General features: G+C 33.0%; 1 long non-coding RNA gene across 1 annotated transcript; it reads left to right on the forward strand.

Annotated features, from left to right (window-relative positions):
- Positions 1–2761: 2761 nt before the first annotated feature.
- On the forward strand, positions 2762–10002 carry LOC124886619. Its single transcript, XR_007043978.1, has 4 exons — positions 2762–2873; positions 3478–3642; positions 6022–7992; positions 8075–10002. It is a non-coding gene; the product is annotated as an uncharacterized LOC124886619 (long non-coding RNA).
- Positions 10003–10561: the final 559 nt, after the last annotated feature.

The raw sequence follows: 10561 nt of genomic DNA on the forward strand, positions 1-10561 counted from the left end.
ACTCATCTACAGAGTATAAAGAGTTATGCACTGTCATCTTTAAAAGATTTTGCCATTATGGTTGAAAACCAATTCAAAAGCACCATCAAAATAGTGAGATCAGACAATGGATTTGATTTTACCAGAAAAGAAGCATTTCTTTTTTTCCAAACCAAAGACATAATACATCAGAAAAATTGTCCATAAACTCCAAAACAAAATAGCATTGTGGTAATGAAGCATAATTACCTGCTAGTAACTATAAGATCACTCTTGTTTCAATCAAAACTCCCTATAAGATACGTGGGATAATGAGTTTTAACAACCATACATGTAAAAAATAGAATGCATTCCACTCATTTACATAACAAATATCTTTATCAACTCCTATACAATAAGCAACCTGACTATATACATTTGAGATCACTTGGTTGCTTGTTTTATCCTATTATACCCAAAGTGCACAGGGATAAAATTGAGCCTAGAACAACACCACATATATTTCCTATATATCCCTTTGGGATCAAGGGTTATAAGATAATGAGTCTTTCCACAAAGAAAATACAAGCTTCCAGAGATGTAGTCTTTCTTAAGCATATTTTTTCTTTTACATTATCTGCTGAAACTAAAACCTTTCCCTCTTTACTTAAATATGTATCTCCATGTTAATCATCTAATTTTATTGATGTTAGTACATATGAAACTTTGGTAACTGCTAATCGGGATTTAAATGTCATAAATAACAATTTTCCTTTGGTCTTAGAAGACTTAAGTTCTGAACCAACCCTTATGTCACCTTTAAATACCTCCAATCACTTTCACACACATGTACTAGATACATATGTATCCAAACCTATTGGACCACCCACATCATTAGAACCACTAGTATAAATAAAATCCCTCAGAACTAGTAAAGTCCCTATATATCTACAGTACCTCATTAGCCCCACCTTGAAACCTAGAATAATTCAGCCTATAAATTCATTGTCTTTAACTGCATTATTCACTAAGAACAATCACATATTTCATGAATCTATTGCATCTACTAGTCATTCTTTACTTTAAAATGATTGCAACGATGTTGAACCAAATTTATATAAAGAGGATGCACTTTGCCCTACTCGACAAAAGACAATGACACTAGAGTTTGTAGATCTTCATGCCAACCATACTTGTGACAATGTATCTTTTCCAAATGGAACAACACATTGGGAGTAAATGGGATTGGAAGATTAAACATAAAGAAAATAGAAGCATTGAGAGATTTAAGGATAAATTAATGGTAAAAGGCTACACTCAATAGGCTGGTATGGACTGTGCTGAGACTTATTCACCAGTAGTCAAGATGACTACTATTAGAACTCTTATTGCTTGTGTTGTTAAGAAAGGCTAGCCCATTTACCAACTTGATGTTAACATTACTTTTCATTATTAAGATCTCCAAAAAGAAGTAAATATGCAAGTATTTGATAGAACTGTGGTGTGCAAGTTGAACAAGTTTGTTTATGGTTTGAAGCAAGCAAGAAAGTAGTGGTATGCCAAGCTCACAGAGGCTTTATCATTCAGAAGCTATCAATATTTACATCATGATTATTCCCTTTTCTACAAGAAAAATTATTCATTGACAGTTTTCTTAGTTGTATATGTTGAAGATGTTGTGCTCATAGATACAGACCTTGAAGAAATCAACAACCTAAAATAATTTCTCCATGACACTTTAAAGATCAAGTATCTTGGAAAGTTGCATTTCTTCTTGGGGATGGAAGCTCTTCAGACTGAAGTAGGGATTCTCATCTCACAAAGGAAGTTTGTTTTTGACCATTTGAAGGAATATGACTATCTCACCTATAGCATTTTTTCCTCTCCTCTTGATCCTACTATAAATTTGAGTGCTAAAGAAGGTTCACCCTTATCTAATCCTACATACTAAAGGAAGAAAATTGGAAAATTAAATGTCTTGACTAATACAAGGTCGGACATAGCCTTTAGTGTACAATAATTGAGCAGTACATATAGGATCCTAGAACACCTCACTTACAAGCAACATTTTATCTACTTAGATACTTGATAAAGGACCCTACTCTTGGAGTCTACATGTCAGATAATCCAGACTGCTGTGTTAAAGCTTATTGTGTCTCAGATTTGGCATCATGCCCTGACTCTAGAAGATAAGTTAGTGGTTATTTGGTCTTGCTAAGGAATAGATCTATTAGTTGGAAGTCTAAGAAGTACGAAACTATCTCATTATCCTCTACAGAAGATGAATACAAATCAATGAGAAAAGTTGTAGGTGAGCTTGTCTAGTTGCACCGATTGCTTTATAATTGACAATTCACAATCTTTCTCCCATTTCAATGTACTGTGATAGTCAATCTGCTATACATATGGCCAAAAACCATTTGTTTCATGAGCGTATTAAACGAATTGAAGTGGATTTCAGGTGTGGTTATTTACACTACTATACAGAGACTTTAAATAAACTAGTTGACATCCTTACCAATGCTCTCACTGGAATCAAACATACTTCTCTGTTGAACATATAGGAAGTGAGATCCTCACCTCCAACTTGAGGAGGAGTATGGAGAAGTCAAATTATTTGTAATCAAGTACATGTAATAGTTAGTTATTTAGCCCATTGTTAGTTAAATCCTAATGATTAGATGATAGATTTGTTGGTGTTGGTTATTGACTAAATAGAGTCAGTTATGACAGCTGTAACCTACTATAATTCTCAAGATATTTTTTGTATATAGATACCTACCTACTATCAATGGAAGGGTTAAGGATTCCCATTTTCTCTTTCATCAAATATTCTCTCGGCAATTTCCAAATATTTTCCTCTATAAGAATCCTTCATACAAGATAAATCACTGCATTTTTCTTCAATTTTAATAGTAAGAGACAAATTTCATGCTTGAGTTATATTTTGCATTTTTTAGGAGTTTGAGTTATATTTTTAAATGTGCAATGTTTGTATCAGGTCAACATATTTCTACCAAATTGAAGAGGATGTCAAAAATCATGTCAAAACAATCTAGGAGATGAAAACAACCATTACTTCTTTTAAAACATCAGATATGTAGAAACTCACCTTGATAATTAAGCAATGAATCACAGGTCAGGATATATTTACTTTGTTGTTTGGTGACTAATAGCACCAATGAAGAATTACAAACATAGGCAGGCTACAACACAGCTAGCTATTGCTATTTGACTAATCTCTTAATAGTCTCTAGCAGCTATCAGGAAACAAAAGCTTCTTAGTATGATCAAAATAAACATTATTGAAAAATACCCGTACACTTAATAGAGGATCACACATTACAAAAAAATGGTATCTATTTTGTAATTGTTTCCCCATCCTTCTCTTCCTTATCAAATTTACGTTGATTTCACTCAGTCCATATGGCATGTGTCTATTCTGTTTATATCAAATTTGTTCCTATTGCTTCTATTATTCCCATATTACAATGTTGGCTTTAACCTTTCTTGCTACAGGTGCTAGCAAGATTTGAAGATTTTCCTACCAAAAAGATGGAAGAACTATGGATGGCAGCAACATCATATTCCATGTTAGACACAATAGCAACTACTCTACGAAATTTGCTGATAGTGTCACCTGTTTGGGATCAACTTGACAAAACCGAGAGTTACTTTATGAAGGTAGAAATTACTAAGTTCCTGAATTTGAATACTCTCATTCCACTATTGCTTATAACAAACAAATCTAACAAATAGTTTTGTCATATAGATCAAAGTAGAAATTGACACACTAGAACGAACAAAAGACGAAGAATCCAAGAAATTTATAACCTATAACATCCATTTAATAGGTTTGTATAATGTAGTAATATGTCCCTCTGTTCACTTTTACATGTCATGTTTCACTTCGCGAGAATTAGTTTGACTAATCACGGAGTTAAATGAACTAGATAAATATAATATTTTAAATTTAAATTTTAGTATTTAGAAACTATATGAGAAATACTATAAGTTGAAACGTTTAAACAAAATGCATCCTAAAATGTTGGTCAAACTTCATACACATTGATTTTTGAGAAGTGAAACATGACAAGTAAAAGTAATGAAGTGAGCAGTATGCATTAGTTCTAGTGTAATTTCTGGCGCCTGGTGATCTGGTGATCTTTCTGTAAAATAAATACTAGAATGCTGATTCGGGAGAGGAGAGAAAAAAAGACAGGAAAATGAAAGAGTTGGTCTGAAAAATGATGGGTGAAAAAAGGGATCACGAAAACTGCTATGGAAGGCCTTCCGGTTAGCCTTCGATGTCAACAATTTTACCGGTTGGCAAGATGACCACGCTGACAAGTCGACAAGGAAATTGGCACAAGAAATCCAAACAAATTCTAACCAATAGTGTTAGGATTTTTGCCCTAATTTAATTTTTATTGTTTCTTATAAGGAAAATAAAAGTAATAAATAATTACTTTTACTATTCTTGAAAGAAAAATATAAATTTTTTTCATATTTGGAAAACCTCTTTTTTGGAAGAAAGGTTTTTGAACTTTATAAACAGAAACCCCCTTCTCATACCGTAACACAATAGTATCCACAATGTAGTCATTAAAGAGTCTTGTTTAGGGGGAAATTTCTCCTAATAGGTTTTATGTTTTTCATTATTAGTTTTTCATATGTAGGTCGTTTGACCGAATCATATTAATAATATATCTTTTTAATATATATTTTTACTTGTCATCTGAATTATCACCGTCTTAATTTGCAAACTATAAGCTTCCGCATGACGCTCTCTCAATTTTGAACCCAACAAGTATGGTTCAATGGTCCGTTGGTTCAGATTGAGGTCAAGTTGAGATTAAAGTTGCAACCAATTTGATGATAATGGAGATCTTTGTCTAGCTACATATGGAGAAAAGTTTCAACTATATTTTCAATATTCCCGTTGCTGCATCTTTAAAAATATAAACAAAATATTTATTTTTTAACCTATTTTTAATCATGATATTTTAAGCTTTATTTTTAACCATGACAAGCAGCAGTAATGAAAATTATGTGAAGAACAAAGATCATGCATGCGAAAAAGGTAGATCAAATTATGTCAAGAAAATCAAGCCAAAAAGGGGAGATTTGTTAGGGTTTTTGCCCTAATTTTCTTACCAAATTTATTTTTAATTCTTCTTAGAAGGAAAATAAAAGTAATACCATAATTACTTTTACTATTCTTGAAAGGAAAGTATAAAACTTTTCCATATTTGATAAACCTCTTTTTTTGGAAGAAAGGTTTTTGAACTCTATAAATAGAAAACTCCCCTTCTCATGCCATAACACAATAGTATCCACAATGTAGTGATTAAAGAGTCTTGTTTAGGGGAGATTTCTCCCAATAGTTTTTATGTTTTCCATTATTAATTTTTCATATGTAGGTTGTTTGACCGAATCATATTAAAAATATGTATTTTTAGTATATATTTTTACTTGTCATCTGAATTATCACCATCTTGGTTTGTAAACTATAATCTTCCGCATGACACCCTCTCAATTTCGAACCCAACAAATAGACATGTAGTTATACTTAGAAGGCCCATGGATGTTTAGAACAATGGGTTTGGCGACTGAACCAAATATTTTGACATGGAATATAGAAACATATTGAAAAATGTCTATAATCCAAAAAATTATATACTTTAAAGGCCAAACCCATCGGTGGCCCCCTAAACTTGGCACCATCTTTCACTTAGACACCTTAACTGGACCATGTTCCTTTTAAATACCTCAAGTAGATAAAAGTGTCTTACTTTGATACTTTTTGCTCTTATAAAAATTAAGGTGAGGCGCGTGTGAGTCAAACTACCCACGTGGATTTTATAAGCCATTTAAAACTTGTCACGGCGGAAACTACTTTACACATCAGCATATCAAAATTTAAGGGATAAAATCCCACAAAATTCCCATTTTCATATCATTTCTCAAACCCGATTGAAGAGCTCCGATATTATTTTTTACTTTTGATTAGATTTTAGTTAATTCGTAGAGAGATCTAGCTAATAATGGTATTTTTTGTAGGTACAATGCATGCAGTGAAGTGTTGGTTAATGTTCATCGACGAAATTGAAGATTTTTTTTAGTTGACGAAATTGAAGAAATTTGAGGTACAACTAAAGATGTTCTTTACTTTTTTTTTCTATTTTCCTTACTGTATAGATATTTTACTCCAACAATTTGTAGTTTTTTCTGAATTTTCATTATTAGGGTTTTTAGGGATTTCAGTGACAAAGTTTGGATTTTGTGTGGGTTTTTTTGGGGATTTGACTAATTTATGTATTATTCTTCAGATTTCACTGAAAAATACAAGGTTATTTTGGTAATTTTCTGGTTTAAGGGTATTTTGGGTATTTTCTTTTGTTGAGAATCTTCTGGGGGCTGTTAAGGAAATATAATGGATAACTATATTTTGACCTGTTTTCATCACGGGGAAAATATTATAGCCGGCCCTAAGCTTAGTTATAAAGGTGAGGTTGATGTCTTTGCCGTTGCTATTGATAAAGACCACTATAGTCTTTTTGAGTTTCTTTCCTATGCCAAAGATCTTGGGTATTCAAATATTGAGGGGTTTTACCGTCAACATATATATGGTGAAGAGTTACCTCCAATTAATTCTGATAGGGAGTTATTAGACTTTGTAAAGGACTTGAAAGATGGTGATGAGCTTGATGTGTTTCTTCTTTATGACATTGATGAAGACATTAAGGTTGTACAAAGTCTTCTCTTCTTTTAGAAGGGCCACCCATGTGTATTGATGAAGATGATATAGGCAGTGATGGTAATGAGGGTAGGGGTCTTGATAAAGATCTGAATGGTAATGAATCAGATGTGCTTAGTACTGATTCAGATATTGAAATCCCTGATGAGGATGGTTCAGACATTGATGAAGAGTTGAGAGCCTTTAGGGCTGAAAATAGAAGCAAAAAAAATCCAAAAAAAGCAAAATCTATAGAAGAAATACTTGTAGGTGAAGATGGTATCGACAAAGGTTTTTAGGACATTTTTAGAAAAAGAAAGACAGATATATGGGTAGATTAAGAGTTGATAAAGAGTTTATTGATAGTTCAGACTGTGATAGTATTGATAGCACTGATTTAGTAGATGAGGATGCTGTTGTAGGTGCTGACTTACCAAGGGGAAGAAGAAGTAGTAAAATCAGATTTGATGATGATTATGGTGTTGTTGTTTTTGAACTTGGGATGATTTTTAATGGTCCTAAGGAATTTAGAAAAGCATTGGGGAGGTATGCAGTAGAAAATAGAGTTTAAATTGTTTTAAGACCTAGTGAGACTCATAAAGTAAGGGCTAAGTACAAATGTAAGCCAAAATATAGTTGGTTATGTTATGGTGCAATTGACAAAGATTCTGGTAATTTCATGATTAAAAACTATAGTCCAGTGCATAAGTGTACAACATCAAACAAGAACAAGATATGCACAACTAAATTTATTGCTGACAGATTTAGAGATGACATAATTAAACAACCATCTTTGAGGATTTGAAAAATACAAGAACTGTACAGAGAAAAATTGGGATTATATGTGGGTAGAGTAATATGTTATAAGGCTAGATTACAGGTTCTAAGAGAGTCCATATGGAACTGGAACTTGGAGTTTGCAAGATTATGTGATAATGTTGAGATGATAAACAAACCAATCCTGGTAATTTTATTTGACTAAGAATGGATACAGAAACTGTCCCTGGTAAAAATTTATTTGTGTATTTCTATGTGTGTCTTGATGCATTGAAGAAAGGTTGGATGGAAGGATGTAGAAGAATTATAGGTTTGATGGATATTTCTTAAAATGTGCTTGTAAGAGTGAACTTCTAGTAGCAGTTGGGAAGAATGGTAACAATCAGATATTTCCTATAGCCTGGGCTATTGTGGAGAAGGAAACTAAGCAGAGTTGGAGTTTTTTTATCAAGTATTTGAAAGAGGATCTGCAGTTGGGTGCTAGAGCAGGTCTTACTGTGATGGCTGATACACAAAAGGTAATATTTTTGTTTTTTTAACTATCAATAATTGAAATACTTGATTTCTTTGTCTAGTACTTTAACTATTTTCTATATGTAGGGCTTTCTTGCTACTATTTTTGTCTTGCTACCAAATGTTGAAGTAAGAAGATGGACTAGACATATTTGGTCCAATTAGAGTGAACAGTGGAAGGGAGAAAAAAGGAGAAAGTAGTTCTAGAAATGCTCAAAGGCAAGCTTTGAAGTGAAGTTCAAAGAAGAACTTGATTACATCAGCCAACTTGGTATGGAAGGTAAGGATATTATTGGTGATTTATTGCATTATCCTAGGCAGTCATGAGTTAGGGTATTCTTTAAAGAAGATTGTAAGTATGATGCTGTTGAAAATGACACGTGTGAAACCTTTAACTCATGGATCTTAATTCCTAGACACAAATCTATCATTACTATGTTGGAGGATATTAGGAGAAAAATCATGACTAGAACTGTGGATATTATTAAGTTTGCCAATACTTGGATATGTAATATTGCACCTATGGCTAGACTTATATTGGAGGAGAATAAGGAAAGGGCTAAGGCTTGCAAGGTTCTTTGGAATGATGATGTTGGATTTGAAATTAGAGAAGGGGAGTTTAGGCATACAGTGGACTTGAGTAGTAGGATTTGTAGTTGTAGAACTTGGCAGTTAAGAGACATTCCCTGCCAACATGCTATTTCTACTTTGTATCATGTTGAACAAGAGCCTGAACCTTATGTGGAGTATTGGTATAAAAATAAAACCTTCATGAAGGCTTACATTCACTTTATACAACCAATATCCACTATGAAGATGTGGCCTGAGATAAACAATCCAAAGATTGAGCCTCCTGAACCTAAGAAAATGCCTGGTAGACCTACAAAAAATAGAAGACGAGGTAAAGGTGAACCAAAGGAAAATATGGAAAGCTGTCAAAACAAGGGTTGAAAATAACATGTTCCAAGTGTCATCAACAAGGCCATAATAGAAGATACTGTAAGGTAAAACAATGACTTTTAATTTAAGTTTAGAATTTGAATTCATATTGATTTAACTGTTGTGTATGTGTTTATAGATTCCTGATCCAAATGAACAAGTTCCTAGCCAAGGGTTCCAGCCTAGTGGTCATAGTTCACAAGTAAGTTACCAGCCTAAAAGCTCAAGCCAACCTGCACCTTCAACCTAAAAAAAATCAGCAAAATGTAGCTCAAGCAAGTCTGCACCAATAAGCTCAACTCAAGCTGCAACTTTAACAACAGTTTGTGCTGATACAAGCAGAGTTAGGAGCTTGAAGGTAGCTGCAACATCTACCTCTTGTGGTGATACTAGGATCCCTGTTACAGAAGGAATAAAAAGCCAACTACCTCCTAGAAATAAAAAAATTGTTGGGGACAAGAGAGGTAGAGTTGAAACAACAATAGATGCTGATTGTGGTGGATCTAAAAGGTTAAAGAATGCTGGATTTAAAATCTACAATATTCAAAAGGAAACCCAAATATTGAATGTAATTTGAATCAAGCATTGGTTTTTTAACAAAAAAATACATATATTAATTATTGTTCCTTCTTTTTAAAGAAAAAAACGGTCGGGGACATCAAGCCAAAGGATCCTACAAAGTGGTACAACTTACAAGGATGCAAGTTCTAAAGGTGTTGATCTTGGTTATAAGACAATAGGATTGAAATGAAAAAGTAAAGATGCTGTCACGACCAATCAATTGCAGCAAATGGCAAATAAAAAGAAAAAGAAGTAGTCAAGAAGAAGTAGTATATTTTGATGGTGTTTTGCGTTTTTGTTGTGTAACATATTGTACCAAACAATTTGGTAGTTTAAATCTGGTAGTGTATAGCAGTAAACAAGGCCTTTACTTCTTTATTTTAAATCTGGCCTTAAATATGCTAGGGTATGCAGTAAACAATTGGGTTGTTTGAAGCATGTTTTGTACGTACATTACTATGACTTTGAGCTCAAAATGGAGCACATTTATGAAGTTATTGTTGGTGTTTCTTTGTGAAGTTGTTGTTGGTGTTTCTTTGAGATATATAAGTTGTTGTTGCTTGTCTTCTTTGACACTTGTTTTACTATAAATATGTGATCAAATGTTTAAATGATAAACATTTTATTTCAACAAATGTAAGAAATATTACAAGGCCAACATTACATCAACAAAACTACACTTGTAAGAAATATTAAAAGGCCAACAGTACATCAACAAACTACATCTTACAAGTCCTAATGCACATCACAACTATACTCCTAAATGTCCAATTTGCAACATCAATACTAGTAGAATGAGTTCAACGAAAAACTTCAGCAATTAGCATCAATATCAGTAAAATGAGTTCAACGCAAAACTTCAGTAATTAGGTTTCAACATCCATAATCCCGACAACACCAAAGCAGTGGCAATAACACCAATAATATACAATCTTCTTTCTCATTTTAATTTTTATTCAAACACCTTCACTTTTTTCAACAAACCCCAAATCACTCTATTTGCTTGTGAAGGGTGTCGTTCTTCATATCAATAAAAATAATCATAGCTGCCCAATTTCTACAAAATCAATTACA

Source organism: Capsicum annuum, chromosome 8 (genome assembly GCF_002878395.1).
Source record: "Capsicum annuum cultivar UCD-10X-F1 chromosome 8, UCD10Xv1.1, whole genome shotgun sequence".
Classification (NCBI taxonomy): Eukaryota; Viridiplantae; Streptophyta; class Magnoliopsida; order Solanales; family Solanaceae; genus Capsicum; species Capsicum annuum.